A 16,551-nucleotide genomic window follows, 5' to 3' on the forward strand; every position below is an offset into this window, starting at 1 on the left:
GTTTCACCATGTTGGCTAAGCTGGTCTCAAACTCCTGACCCCATGATCTACCCACCTCGGCTTCCCAAAGTGCTGGGATTACAGGCGTCAGCCACCACGCCTAGCCTTACACATTTTTAATTGGCTAAGAAATCAAGTATGCATTTATTTTATTTTCAGAAATAAAAGAAAATTCAATCTACATATCTCCCTCTACAAATAATAATACAGAAACATACCAGCCAATGGTTACCAAGTTCCTATATGGTACCTTTATAAATCACACACTGATTTATTAACTGAGCAAGATCCTTCAAGTTATGCTGTGATTTTCAATATTATGAGAGCAAAGGGCATATTCAGTGAATTTCCATGGTTGATTCTGCACATGTTATTCTGCATATACAGCAAGCTGAATGTATTTAAAGGCCAAAATTCATTCACCAAAGTCACCTTCACAAATTTTAGCAAATGCATAAGTTTAAGCAATGCTTACAGAACACTAGATTGATTAAAATTAAAATAAACACCTTGAAATTGCACTTAATTTTCAACTAAATATGAATTTGTGAGGCAACAGATGAGACTGAGCAAACCCTTTCCTTGCTGATTGCATCAGGTGCCTGGGACAAAGCAGCAAAGGGGGCTGTTAGCTCCTAAAGGAGCAATTAGGTAAAAGTGCTGTAATTACCAAATGTATAATGTATGAGGCTTCTGGAAGGGTTTCAGTCTATGCAAAACAGGTCAAAATAATAACAGATGTTTCTTCAAGGGGCACTAACACAATTCAATAATCTATATCTAAAGTTCCCTTCCTATAGGATATTATATTGGGCAATTGAGAGATTATATCTTGCAGCAAAAAGTTTATTTTTAGTGCTGATGAAAATATATAATTACATAACTTAAAAATTCTATTACCTGAATTTCTTGTGTCTTACTTTTTTTGAAGGGCAGCCTTTTCAGTGCAATAGTGTTAACACACTTCCCTTCCTACGCAGTGAAAGCACTCCTACAGCCTGATGAGCATGGAGGATACTTCATTTATGGATAATCCTACCAAGCCAGAAGGACAGCATTTCAGACTCTGGGAATTTCCTTCTGAAAGGACTTGAAAGAATCTGCAAGCTGCTAAGATTAAAAGAGATGACAGGTGGTAAGAAAACAGGTGGTAAAAACACACCACTCTTTTTAGTTATTGGCTTTGAAAAGAAGATCATTAGGATGTGAAAAACAATAGGTATAAATAATTCTCCAGAATCTGATGCCCATCAATGGCAGAAAAGAAGGAGCCCAGGAAGAGAGAGATATTGCTCATACTAAAGACAGGGCAAACCTGTGAGGGAACAGATGTGGGAAAGCCCGGAGCAATAGGTCAGCGCTAGAGGCACAACAGCCTTGGTGATGGGCTCCCCTTCCTTTGAAAAAAGATGAAAAAAGGGGAGTTAAGGAATAAGAAATATTTGTTGAGCTGGACACTCTGCATAGCACTATAAGGAAATTTCATCGACTGGTCATTACAAGCATGCTGAGTTAAATGGTAGTCCTCATTTTACAGAAGCCTTTAAGCAAATCTATTTTATGCTGAAATAATTTATTAATATGTCATTCTGCTAATAAGTAACAGATAAAAAATTTTTGGCCCCAAACCCATGATTTTTCCCCATTTTGCTACACTGTCTCTCAGACAAAAAAGCTGAGGAGTTGGCGGAGAGAGACAGACTGTAGGATAGACAAAGAAATGGAGGGTGAAATTGGTAGAGGCTTACTTTCATCCTGGCATTAAGAGGACATGAAACTGAAGGTTTAAGGAAACCAGAAATTCTCATCTGCAATACGTACAAATGAATCTCTCATGTAGTTTTCCATTAATCTAGCTCTTACTGGATAGCTGTGGCTGAATGAAGTTTGGAAATTAAACTCTGCTGCTTAAATATGCTTTGTCCTTATGTCTGCATAACTTTCAATTAGTAATATTCTTAACACTGTTTCTCTGTCCGTCTGTCGCTCTCTCAGTAGTTAAGAAATGCACCAGAAAGCTTCTATATGAAGGAACACTTGGGTTTTTTCCATAAATAATTCAATTTTAAACCAATTAACTCATGCAACTCATTTGTCTTAGTTCAGTTGTTTATCACTGAGTTTTCTTAGACAGCCTGACTTACAACAAGACACTCTACAATTTGTCAAATCAAATCAGTGGCAATGGATCTTTATTGAGCACAGACATCCCTGTTACAGCTTGGCCAGATTCATCTGGTTGTGTAAAGACGGTGGAGTATATCAGGACATTTAATGGTAAATGAAAAAATCACTAAGAAAACAATGGCCTGAAAGGACTTTTTGTCATCAGAACATAACTAGTTCCCGGAAAGGTTCAGCTAGGAGGGCTGGCACCAGGGCCCAGCCAGGCGGGAGTTGGGGGGGTCTGTCTGGGAAGTACTGCAGCAGAGATGAGGCAGGCTGAGGTCTGGGCAGTGGGTCAAGGTAATGGCACTAACAAGCAGAAAAGCAGGAAGTGTCCTCTCATCTAAGACACAGAAGCGAAGAACACATGCATGCTGCCTGCGTATGCCAGCTGGCAGGAAGAGGAAGCAAGAACTGTGGGTCTTGCCTCCCAGCAAGAAAGTGGCCAATGGCCGAAATACGCAGGCAAAAGTGAGTGTGTGGACACAGAGAGAAGAGCAACACACACTGGGGTTTACCTGAGAGTGGAGGGTGGGAGAAAGGAGAGGATCAGGAAAAATAACTAATTGGCATTAGGCTTAACACCTGTGTGATGAAATCATCTGCATAACAAACCCCTGTGACACAAGTTTATCTATATAACAGACCTACACATGTACCCCTGAACTTAAGAAAAGGGACTGGAAATAGAGTGGTGAATGGAATAAGAGGTCTCTGTCTTCATAGAGCTTATACTGTAGGGTTGGGAAAATAAAGATAATTAAAAAATAATGCCTCATCCCCAAGAAGTGGGTTTGGCCAAATCAAGTCTGATTCTAGCCCACATAGGTATTCAGCGGGATTCCAGGCAGGAAGGACTCTTGAGGTCAGATGAAGAGCAGTCTGCTGTGGCAATGGATCAATCAGGCTGTTTAAGGGCTGTAGACAAAGCAACAGGTCTGAGCAACAGCTACAGGGCTAAGAAAAAAAGTTAGGAGGGTAGCAGGGCCCGGGGAGCCACATGAACTGAGATGTGATTGTATTGGTCTGCTCAGGCTGCCATGACAGGACGCAACAGACCAATGGAAATTTATTTCCTCACAGTTCTAGAGGCTAGAAATCCAAGATCAAGGTGCAGCAGGGTTGGTTTCTTGGAGGCCTCTCTTCCTGGCCTGTAGGTGGCGCCCTCTCTGTGTCCTCTCTGGGCCTTTCCTCTGTGCATGCACACTCCTGGTGTCCCTGCCTTTTCTTATAAGGGCAGCAGTTGGGTGGGATTAGGGCCCCATCCTTATGACTTCATTTAACCTTAATTACCACTTTTTTTTTTCTTTGAGGAAAATGGTATTGCCCACGCTCTACTGCGCAGGCTTGAGTGCAGTAGTGTGATCACGGTTCACAGCAACCTCTGCCTCCCAGGCTCAAGTGATTCTCCCACATCAGCCTCCCATGTAGCTGATACTGCAGGTGCAAGCCACCACACCCAGCTAATTTTTTATATTTTTTGTAGAGATAGGGTTTTGCCATATTGTCCAGGCTGGTCTCGAACTTGTGAGCTCAAACGATCCACCCACCTCGACCTCCAAAAGTGCTGGGATTGCAGGTGTGAGCCACAGCACCCAGCCTTAATACCTTGTGGGTTAGGGTTTCAACAAATGAATTCGGTGGTGGGGAGGGCCACAATTCAGCCCATAAGAGAAAGGAAGACTTCAGGAACTGATGTGTTCAGTTGAAGTCCAAGGCATAAACACAGTCACACAGAAGGGGCCAGTGTAGCACAATATAGCCTAGAGATTAGCCCTAGATTTCCGGATCTCTCATTTAGACCTGCAAGACTAATTCCAAAATTCACCTGCCGAGGGACTCCTCAGCTTCTCTCTGTCCTGGTTTGATTGGCATGGTCCAGGCTACCTCTTTAGGGAAAATGCTTCTGTGAGTACAAAGGAGGTGGGCTAAGGAACCAGAAGTGGACAGAAGACAAATAACTTCTGCCTCACTTCTCACTACAGGTAGGTGTGGCTCAGTAAGAATGACAGCCTGCAGGCAAAACCTGGCCAGGACTGAGTTGCTGGGACCTGGAACTGCTCAGGGGCTCAAGCAGGTGTGGGAAGAGTCATGCAGGTCAGTGACCCTGGCACCTGGGGCCTGGATCACCTTTCATGGTGACTCTTCAAAGCCTGGGGTCCTAGAACCAAATTAAAAAGGAACATGGGAGATTCCAGTTCACCAACCAGCTGGTGACCTCTGAAGAACTCGCCAAACAGGATAATCCTGTGTTCCTTGTTGGGGCCTGCTGAACAGTGGTTAGTAGATCTCTCTGCCTAATTGTTGCTAACAGAGCTCTGGAGGCTACTTTAAAAATATTTTAGCTTATATATTTTTATATACACCAGAAGCCTTTTTAGTAAGCAATAAATATATTTTTTAATTAAACATGTGGCTCATGCCTATAATCTGAGCACTCTGGGAGGCTCAGGTGGGAGGATGACTCGAGGCTATGAGTTTGAGGCCAGCTTGGGCAACATAGCAAGACCCCTGTCGCTATCAAGAAAATAAATAAATAAATAAATAAACAAACATTTTCTGAGTGTCTGTGTACAGTTCATTCAGCTTCAATATGCTATCAGCGAAAAGAAAGCTCTTGATCCGCTCACTTTCATACTTCTCAAGTCAATAACAGTTAAATATCTAAATAATTCTTCCATCAGTCTACTAGATCCCTCCTCCACACACAGAATAGGCTCTTGCAGAGATTTTTTTTTTTTTTTAGATTAACCATTTTTACCAGCATGACAACTAAAAAATAAATCTGATGGGTACTGGGCTTTACCAAAGTAAATCTCTATTTCCAGAACTCTCTTTGCTTTTATTTGCCATGCAGCCCCAAGATTCTCTGGATTTGGGAAGAAACCTAGCCTGGCCGGTACAGCAGTTTCCCAGGGAACCTCCCTGTTTCCTGGGAAATCCCCATGTGAAATTGCCCAGTTACATTACCGAGTCCCTCAGGGTTGAGGGATTATTTCAAATCCCTCCTTGGATTGGGAAAATCTGCTGATACCACCAGCGTGAAATTTCCACCCCAACAGCTCTCTTTTATCCCTTTAGCCCACTACTATCCTTTACCATGAATACATACAAATGCACGCATGCACGCACACACACACACACACACACACACACACAGGTTTTTGTTCATATGCGAGCCCAAATTACTTTGTGATTTATGTCTAGGCAAATAGAGTCGCAGGCAAGGATGTAAGAAAACAACTAAAGAAATGATGCAGAATGTCAAGATAACCTGACCACAATAATATAAACTGGTAAAGTATTAAAGACAGACAAAATATTTCAAAAATGAAGGTAGAACCTTGCTCTTCTGAGAACTGAATGGCAGCTAAGGGAAATAGCTAATCCTTGGTGTGGATTGTGGAAAGTGAACAAATAAGAGAGAAAGGCAAATGAGCCCACATGTAGGTTAAGCTGGAAATTAAGGAAAACAAAGAGAACTTGAAAGAAGCAGATAAATACTGTAAGCCCGCAGCAAGCACAGGGCAATGCTGAGATGTGTGAATTGTAACTTATGCAATCTCTGTGCTGCAGTTAGAACTCCAAAGACCCCCTTATGCCCTTCTAAAAATGGTCTGTATTTCAAAATAAACTAATTACTGTTGAAAGGAAAGGGAGAATGTGTTAATTCTGCAGTTTTAAGAAAAATCTGTTTCTAAACCTGAAAAAAATTGCAGTCAGGCTTATTAGCTTATTAACATCTTGACTTCAATTTTTTAAGGCTTAGAATGTGAATAGAAATAACCCTTCAGAAAGGACATGTCATAAAATCTCTGGAGCACATCTGAACTCTGCCACTAATTAACTCACTAACGGATCTTCCAAAAGGCTCCTGCTGCCTGTTTTGATTCAGGCTGTACTGTCAAGAGAAATGGGCTGAAACAAGGTGTTCCAGCACCAAGGGCTCATGCTAATGTGATGGTACACCCACTGCCAATATCCTGCAGATTGAAGGGATCAAAAGGGTTTCAGCATAAAAGGAATTAATGGGAGTGGGAGAAAGAAATGGGAGTCGAAGAGACATCCCAGCACTGGGCAAGAGCCAGACAAGTTCATGGGTGAATAATTTTTTTTTTTTTTTTTTGAGATGGAGACTCGCTCTTGTTGCCCAGGCTGGGGTGCAGGGGCATGATCGCGGCTCACTGCAACCTCCACCTTCTGGTTTCAAGTGACTCTGCTGCCTCAGCCTCCGAGTAGCTGGGACTACAAGCACATGCCACTATGCCCAGCTAGTTTTGTATTTTTAGTAGAGAGGCGGTTTTACCGTGTTGATCAGACTGGTCTGGAACTCCTGACTTCAAGTGATCCACCCGCCTCTGCCTCCCAAAGTGCTGGGATTACAGGCGTGAGCCACCACACCTGGCTAGTTGTTTTTTAATGTTTCATCAGAACTTCTATGGGTGTCGTTTTGTCAACTGTTCAGCTTGATGAGGTCTTCAAGGTCACTTGACCCAACAGAGTTGAGTTCCAACTAGGCATAGATTAACCCAAGAGCAAGACAGCATAACTCTGATATTCTGAAGATTAACAAGCACTTAAAATAAAACTAAAAACAAAACAAAAGAACTTTTAGAGGAAGGATAAAGCAGCTTGTAATCTTTAGAGATTCATCTATGTGATTTCCAAAGACTTCTGTGTGATCAACCTGCACTGTTTTACTTAATCCTGGCTACTGTAAAAACCAACATTTTAATATGGCTGCACTCGTATTTATAAAGCACCTTAGAATCATTTACGGAATGTGATCTTAAATCCAGGTGAAGAAAGTGAACAGTTCAATTATAATCCATGCTAAATATTGATCATCAAAAAAGCAGCAGGCCTGCTCTACCACAATAATTGAAGATGCTTCCGGCAACACAAAAATATAATGCTAACATGCTGTCCTGCAAAGTTACCAAGTCAGTGCCAGGCTCTTTATGAGACAATAAAGAATAAATATCATCTGGGAAGAATACAGGAATTGTCATGCTGGGTGGTCCAGAGGGTATGCGAATCAGTCACTGTTGCCAGCTCAGCCTCAGCAGGGAAGGGAGGGCTTGGTAATCCCTCCTAAATGGAGGGCCTTTCTTAGTTCTCTTAATCTCATGGCAGGGCCTCTGTTACAAAATTCTGCTCCTTAGGAGAATACACACCCCAAACCTTTAAGCTCCCCTTAGTTGTTGGAATGGCTTTGCCATTTATGAAAATGTAAACAGATTCTCCCCAAATCCATTGGTATTTTCTTCCATGACTACCACCTGAGGTCATGGGTTCCACAAAGCCAGAGAGCAAAATGTTTAAGCCTTCTTTTCTCTGACACAAGAGCAGAAAATCAAACACCGTTTATTCTCACTCATAGGTGGGTGTTGAACAATGAGAACACATGGACACAGGGAGGGGAGCACTACACACTGGGGTCCGTTGGGGGGAAATGGGGGAGGGACAGGGGGTGGGGAGGTGGGAAGAGATAGCATGGGGAGAAATGACAGATACAGGTGAGGGGACGGAAGGCAGCAAACCACACTGCCATGTGTGTACCTATGCAACCATCTTGCATGTTCTTCACATGTACCCCAAAACCTAAAATGCAATAAAAAAAAAATAAAAGAAAAAAAAAGAAACTGCATTAAAATATTCCAAGGGCATTTTTTAGAGCAATAAAGCATATTTGGAACAAGTCAAGGAATTTACTCAAGAAAGGTATAAAATATGGAGTTGAAAAAAATCAAAGGTCTCAAATTTAAGGCTTTCATTAGCCTTATTAAGGGCTCATGATATTTCAGTCTCTGAAATCAGGTCAATGTTTCCCTCTTTCCAAAAGTGATCACAATGTCTGGCAAACAGAAGATTCCCATCCAGTCCACATTTATTTAGAAAGATGAATGAACAAATACATTTGCATGTAACCTATGTCTATCAGGCCTAGATATATGTAAGGTAAAACATTTTAAGATTTAGTATTTCCCTGTTCTTTCAAACTTTTTTCTACAACTATCTTCATATACTTCTCTTTTTTCATAGCAACTATCATGATCTGACATTATGTATGGGTTTATCTGTTTATTTTTGGCATGTGTCTCTCACATGAATGTGAGTCCATGAAGGCATTATTTTTGTTTCTATGTTCAGATACTGTGCCACCTGGTGCTGAATAGTGCCTGGGAAATAGCATGCACTCAACAAGCACTTGTTAATTGATGAATAAATGGATTTTTTTAAAAAAAGAAAACAATTTTATTTACAATATCATCAAATAGAATAAAATATTTAATTCATTAAATAGAATGAGTTTAACCAAGAATATTAAAGATCTGTATACTAAAAACAATAAATGTTGATGAAAGAAATTGAAGAATACAAAATGGGAAATATATCCTCTGTTCCTGGATTCTAAACATTAATATTGTTAAAATAGCTATACTACACATAGTCTTCTACAGAGTTAAATAAATTTTAATCAAATTTTAATGTCATTAAAATAAATGTAGAACAAATAATTGTAAAATTAGTATAGAGCCACAAAAGACCACACATAGCCAAATACTGAGAAGAAAAAGGCTGAAAACCTGAAACCTCCTGATTTCAAACCAGATTACAAAGCTGTAGTCATCAAAATAGTATAGTATCTACATAAAACCCACTGGAACAGAATAGAGGACCCAGAAATGAACGTACACATATTCAGTCAAATGAATTAGGTTGAGATAAACACAGAGTTAGGAAAAGACAAACACATCAAGAAATGGTGTGGAAAAACTGGATAAGCACAGACAAAAAGTGAACCTTTCTCTTATATCATTACAAAAATGAGGTTAAAATGGGGACTTAAATATAAGAACTGAAATCTTGAATCTTCTGAAAAAAATAGAGAGGAAAAAGCTTCTTGACACTGGATGTGGCAATGATGTTTTGGATTCGACATAAAGAACACAATAAACAAAAGCAAAACTAAAAACTTGGAACTATATCAAAGTAAAAAGTTTCTGCACAATAAAGAAAACAAAATATAAAGATACTATATGGGATGGGAGAAACTATTTGTAAACCATATGTAGGATAATACATTTCTATCCAAAATATATGTAATACTAATAAACAGAAAAAAAAAAAACCTCCCAGCAGAGCAAAACAAAAACTAATTCCCTGCTTAATTGGGCAAAATATCTAAATAGCCATTTTTCTAAAGACATACAAATGGCCAGCAGGCATATAAAAAGGCTCTCAACATCACTAATTATCAGAGCAATTAAAATCAAAATCACAACGCAGTATTACTTTGTCATGGTGTTCCGAGAGGTATTATCCACAACTCAAAAGATACAAAGTGTTAGGGTGCAGAGAAAAGACAATATTTGTACACTGTTGCTGAGCATATCCATTGGTGCAGCCATTATATATATTTAAAAAACAGTATGGCGGTTCCTTAAAATTTTTACACTAGAAGTACTATTTTATTTATTTATTTATACTTTATTACACTTTAGGTTCTAAAGAATAAATGGATTTTTATCCACATATTATCACCAACCCAGAATTCCCCAGTTGAGAAATGAGTATCAGAGAGAGGGCAGCAAGGGCAAGTAGAGGAAATCAGTGTCCAGTGAGGTCAATAAGAAGTCTCTGCCCAGCCACCAACAGTTTACAAATGGCAAACGCGGCATCCCAAGGTCTAACTCACTTTTTATATTTTGCAATTAGTAGTTTTATTAACATAAGGGCACCTAGATTTCATAGAAATTAGACACTTTACCCAAGATTAAATGGCAGGTCTATGGTAAAGCTGGAATTTGAACCCAGATTGCTCTGACTTCAAAGTTCGTAGTCTTTTCGCCCTACCACATTTTTTAAAATTACACTTTAAGTTCTTGGATACTGTGCAGGTTTGTTGCATAGGTATACACATGCCATGGCTAACTCACTTGGTTAATGTCCTCTGCCTTAACTTACTTTTGCAATGTGGTTCTTATTACTGCACCTGTATTCCCAATCTTGGAGATCTTACAGACATGGATTCTCGAGCAAAACGTTTTTAATTTTTAAAAAATTAATAAATTGTTCTTCTGTTGCCTTCTGTTTAGTGATCAACCAGGCCAGAGAAACTCTAGTGCTCATACCGACAATGTGTTGCCATAGTAACAATAGCAAGTTTGATTTCTTTCTAACGAGGCAAGAATTCAGTTCTTTCAGTTGAAAACTGAGAAAATGATCTTGTTTTTTATATTTGTATTTTTTTCATGCAGAAGAAAAGACTATCTTATCCTTAAAAGACTTAGTATCCAATTATTATAAATTGCCTGATGTTTAATTTTAACAAAGCATTGTTTTAGAGCAGATACCCTTTATCAGCAAGAGGAAAACAACATCACCTTCATTTGATAGCTCCTTAAGGAAGAGACATAATCAGCTTTATACCCATTTTACAGAAGAGTAAAGAAAAATGTCACATGGTTAGTCTAGTTCAGTCTGAAATGAAAATGACTGAATCCAATGATCAGAATTATAGACACAGTGGATTAAGTTAGAATTCAAAAGTGACTTTTAAAGCTTTGCACGTATAATCTTTTTCTCTCTTCCCTTTTTGTTAGGTTTTCCAATGACTCCATAAAATAAGGAGGTTCAACATAGATGCCTATTAGTAAGGTGAGTAAAAAATGAAGAGAGTAAAAGCGATTGAAGGGAGGTGAGCTTTCATAAATGTTTGGGGCAAACTGGATTCTTTTGGACTGAATGCTATTTTGAAAAACTATGCATAAAGCTTTTTTTGGAAGGGGGTTCTGAAATATATTTCATACTCTAGGCAGATTCTAATAATCAGTGATACTTTCAATGAATATATAAAGCAATATATGTCACAAAAGAATATTAAAATTAATGTTTTAATACATAAACTTGAATGACCATAGCCTTTGTAATCCCAAAATGAATCACATTGGCCTTTATCATCATAAATATTTATGATTTTTTCTTTCCCTGCTATGTTTTATACTTTTTGAGAGTATGGGTCATGCATTTTTCTTTATTTGTACCCAACAGTCAAAAAATGCTTACTAACTGCTCACTTTCCTAATAGATATTGAAAGTAATCACAGTGGTTTATTTTCCTTGGAAAATAATGTTTGGTAAATTATTACTTATAATTATTATTACATTGATAAATTATTATTTTACTCTAAAAATTATTTTAGAGAAATTAGACATAATAAAAAAATAAAAATTTTTTATTTTGCCACCCAGAAATAACTTACATTAATAGCATTTGATATGTTTAATTTACTTCTTTTCTCTCAGTGTATATAAAATACATTTTAAAAAAATAAGTCTCAAATGCCATATGGCTTTGCATCCACCTTCTTTCATTTGATAAAAGTTAGTCATTTTCCATTTTTCCCACAGCAGGCACAATATAAAAGCAAGGAATTAAAATAGAACACCTGGCCAGGCACGGTGGCTCACGCCTGTAATCCCAGCACTTTGGGAGGCTGAGGCAGGTGGATCACAAGATCAGGAGATCAAGACCATCATGGCCAATATGGTGACACCCCGTCTCTACTAAAAATACAAAAATTAGCTGGGTGCGGTGGCAGGTGCCTGTAATCCCATCTACTTGGGAGGCTGAGGCAGGAGAATAGCTTGAATCAGGAAGGCGGAGGTTGCAGTGAGCCGAGATTGCACCACCGCACACTCCAGCCTGGTGATACAGTAAGACTCCATCTCAAAGAAAAAAAAACCAGATATATATATATATATATATATATATATATATATATATATATATATATATAGAGAGAGAGAGAGAGAGAGAGAGAGAGAGAGAGAACACCTTATATTTTAAATTAGAATTAATCACAAACATGTGCAGTGTTCCTTCTAAAAGATATTTTTTCAAACCACTCAGCTGTTATTCAGCTCTGATGCAATAAATAGAATTGCCTGAAGTTGTGCTCTTATGTACAAAAAGAGGATGATCTTCAGGTCTTGGTGAATTTTACTGAGGTTCTACTGACCTCTTCTCTTCACTTCAGTTTGTGGCTTGTCCTTTTGTCAAGGAGCCTTCAGTTTAAGGAAGTGGCACAGAGTGGCTCATCCCATCCTGTTCCATCATTTTGTTCAGTGATTCACATATACAGCTATCTTCTCTATCCCCAAATACAACACTGCCTTAAAGCTTCTTTGAGACCTTCTTTTTAATCTATCCCAGGTCAGAGCCCAAATCAAAACCACCACCAGCATTACCAATGCATTGGCTCTGGCTCATATCACTATAGCCTTTCCTTTGCTCTATTCATTATCAGGAGTCATTTTATTTCATGCTTTTTTTGTTAGTTTATTCTTAAAGCAAAAGTTTTGAAACTCTTTAGAGTGATGAAATGATTCCACTGTTTCTTATGAGCTATGAAAAACATCTTACATCTTCAGTTTACTAGAGAAAGTAATATTTTGTGTTATTTTATTTTTTAAAACAATCACAAATTTTTAAAATAAATTTGTAATTTAAAAAATTTAACAGAAGTATGCAGCTTAAAAATAATAGAGCAAGGTTTTTGTGTTCCTTTGCACTTTTAAATTTCATATGAATTTGGCATGTAAAACAGAAATTAAAATATTTTGTCTTCTTATAGGGGTCACCAACCATCATTTGTCTGGAACTGTACAAGTTTAGTGGCAATTTCAGTGGAACTGAATGTCCTTTATCCTGGGGAAACCCCTCAGTCCCAAGAAAACTAGGATGGTTGGTGTTGTTCAGATAAGCTGTATCTCCAAGCTACTAACAATCATAATGTTAGTTGGCATTGTCTAGAATGTGAACAATAGTTTAAACAAATCACACTTTTACCCACTTCATGATCTGTCAAGTGTGACAATAATATATTGTGGTCATCCTGGGAAACATTTTTAGTCCTCTCCATTTCTTACAAAAATATATAATCTCAAAAATATTTATGAATTGCCAAAAAGTCCGTATGTTGATGCATACATAAATAGCAATTTGACACACTTGCAAATGCTTGGTTTTCCACTGCCCTTTTGCTTCTGGCTACTGGTAGTTCCGAACTGAGCAAAGCCTGGGTAATTCCAAACTTTATGTCTTTCAGATGTGATTTTTCCCCCCAAAGTCTTTAGCAGTGTGTGCTAAAACTAACATTTTCCTATAATCCTCCAGAGCTGCTGCTCGGCACCAATACAATGCAGCTAACAAGAGGTTCTATGGAGAATGTTCTGTTTCGCAGCGCTGTATCTGAAGGACACATGCCAGTCTTTTGCCTATTAGTAGGTAAGATTCTGCCCCTGGGAAGTATGTGCTTGTGTGCTTGCGTGCACATTCTCTCTCATTTTAACAGATGTTGCTAGCAATCTGTCCTCAAATCATATTTTGTGGATATGAAAACTTGGTACTGTTTACACAGGGCACAGAAAACATTTCATAACATCTGGGAAATAAATGTTTTTACGATTTAACAACAAAAAATACTGACATCTCCTTTTCAGCTCATACTAGTTTATAATTCACACCCAGGAAACTCCGGTGTGTTAATGCTTATTCCTGGAGTATCTGAGCACCTGAAAAATAGAAGCTCATTGTTTTTGGTAAACGTCTCTCATATTCTACAAGGTATAGCAGCTTCATATCCCTGAATTTAATTTCATTGTAGACTTGGACAGTGCTGTCATATTTTTATCCTGATAAAAACAGCAAAGGCCAGCTTTAAAAATCTCATTTACTAGATACAGGTTTGGATTTAAACAGAGTCCTCAGTTTGAATGGCGAATCACATAATTACTATGGAACCGTATTTTAATTTTAGAAAATATTTCACATGAAGAGCTGTATCATGACTCGGAGATTTTGGAATTTGTTTTGCACCTAAGAGTAAAGAGCCACAACTTTAATGCCCCAATATAAAAGTCAGAAGATAGTTAGAATGTTGTTTCAGAATACTGTTTAAAAAAACCCACAAAACTCTATAGAATTGCGTTATATACAGCTAAATTCCTTAAAATTTGTGAGTTTATGAATATTACTTAAGGATTGTATTGGCTTCATATGACTTTTGAGGGTTTTCCCTGGAATGTCAGCTGTAGATACATAAGAAAGGATTTTGTGAAATATCAGCTTGGAACGACAAAGGCAAGGTGGCCTCCTTTAGTCGGCTAGACTTTGTAATCAGTTAGACATGGGTGTAAGATTCCCCTACACCACTGACTAATTGGTCCACCTTGGAAAAGTTACTAAATCTCTTTAAGCACTGATTTTTGTCATCTTAAATGCTCTTAGGAGAATTAAATAAGATAATATACAAAAAGCAGTGCCTAACACAGCCTCTGGCATGCGTTGAGCACACAGTAAATGATATGTGCTAGTATTAGGCATTTGGACTCTACCTTAATTTTACTAGGAAAAAAAGAAGTGTAGAGTCGCTTGTATTCCCTAACTTCTCTCTTGGGGATAATTACATTCTGGTTAATCCTTGAAAAAGAGGCCAAGGTGAATATTTACCAAGCACACATTACAGTATTTTTGGGGCATTGTGCCGGTATGTTTAACAGTCACATGATCCTGTGAGGCAGGTTTTTACATTTTAAGAGATTGAGGCTCAGAGAGATTTCTAACTTCTCTACGGCCACAAGGCCAGTAAGATAGCGATACCAAAATTCAAATTCAAGTCTTTCTGACTCCAAAGATTCTGTTCTTTCCAGTCAGTCAGAGTTGTGACATCCCATCGTGATAGATTGTACTATTTTTCAGAATTATTTAATTCACATGGCATAGGGAAAAGAGCAAGTGAGCTGCTGCCTCTAAAATGATCATATCCTCTCACACTCCAAGGGTGAAAGCAAGTTACATGGCCATGCTCAGAGTAAATGAGACAGGAGATATGATCATATGGTAAAAGGGAGATTAAATAATTCTGAAAAATAGTTAGGCCTTGTGGCCATAGAGAAATTAGAAATCTCTCTGAGCCTCAATCTCTTAAAAAGTAAAAACCTGCCTCACAGGATCATGTGACTGTTAAATATACCGGCACAATGCCCCAAAAATACTGTAATGTGTGCTTGGTAAATATTCACCTTGGCCTCTTTTTCAAGGAATAACCAGAATGTAATTATCCCCAAGAGAGAAGTTAGGGAATACAAGCCACTCTACACTTCTTTTTTTCCTAGTAAAATTAAGGTAGAGTCCAAATGCCTAATACTTTTATATACCATATCTCTTTGAACAGAATAGTAACAAATCACTTAGAGTGAAGGAAGTACAGTATTATTCTTCAGAATGGGATGATTAAATCCAATCAATATCAGAGTAGAATTACTTTATAATTACTTTTCTAAATTGATGATTCACTTTAACACCTATTCTTGGCTTATGAAAGTGTTGTCATAGAGCTATAATAATTATAGTTGGAAAACTGGCCAAATCAAACAGTGAATAATACTGTCCTTGGATTGTTTAGACTCCCCTTGTAACTTGCCCAGATGATTTTAAAAGCTATTGCAGATTTTTAGCTCATAGTATCTATCTCTTTTAAAATAACAATCGTTACTTGTTACTTTTTATTACATAAAAATAACTGTCACACACACACACACATGCATGCACACACACAAATGAAACCAGTACATTTTAATCGAAAGAATTAAAAAGTCAAGTCACTCCAAACTAATCAGAGTTAATTGCAGTCAACATTTTAATATGTATTCTTCCAATTTTACCCCTGAATAGACAGATGGTAGAATTTTTGTGTGTATACATACACATATGTTTATGTCTATATTTCTGTGTGTTTACATATACTTTTACAAAATGGGGTTATATATTTTATTTTATTTTATTTTTATTTTTGAGATAGAGTCTCACTCTGTCACCCAGGCTGTAGTGCAGTGGTGTGATCTTGGCTCACTGCAGCTTCTGCCTCCCAGGTTCAAGCGATTCTGATTCTTGTGCCTCAGCCTCCTGAGAAGCTGGGATTACAGGCACACATACCACCATGCCTGGCTAATTTTTTTTTTTTTTTAAGAAAAGAGAGGATTTTACTATGTTGGACATGCTGGTCTCAAACTCATGATATCTGGTAATCCGTCTGCCTCGGCCTCCCAAAGTGCTAGAATTACAGGTGTGAGCCACCATGCCTGGCATATATTTTATTTTATAACCTGCCTTTTCATTTAGTTATATACATATATACCCTTGTTTTCATTATTACATTTAAAGATTCTATGCCTATTTTCAATAAGTACCTTATTATTGGATATTTGGATTATTTTGAGCATTTCTATTATTCATTTCTATTTTCTATTAAAAGACTATTCTATAGTCTTTTAAATGTAGTATTCACTAGTCAATACATGTGCACTAGAGGGAGT

At 37.9% G+C, this 16,551-nt stretch overlaps 1 protein-coding gene across 6 annotated transcripts in view; it reads right to left on the bottom strand.

Annotated features, from left to right (window-relative positions):
• LMNTD1 (lamin tail domain containing 1) overlaps nt 1-16,551 on the bottom strand; it is a 472,319-nt gene that overhangs the window by 188,751 nt on the left and 267,017 nt on the right. The gene's annotated exons all lie outside the window — the stretch shown is intronic.

This window comes from Saimiri boliviensis, chromosome 7 (genome assembly GCF_048565385.1).
Source record: "Saimiri boliviensis isolate mSaiBol1 chromosome 7, mSaiBol1.pri, whole genome shotgun sequence".
In the NCBI taxonomy this organism is placed as follows: Eukaryota; Metazoa; Chordata; class Mammalia; order Primates; family Cebidae; genus Saimiri; species Saimiri boliviensis.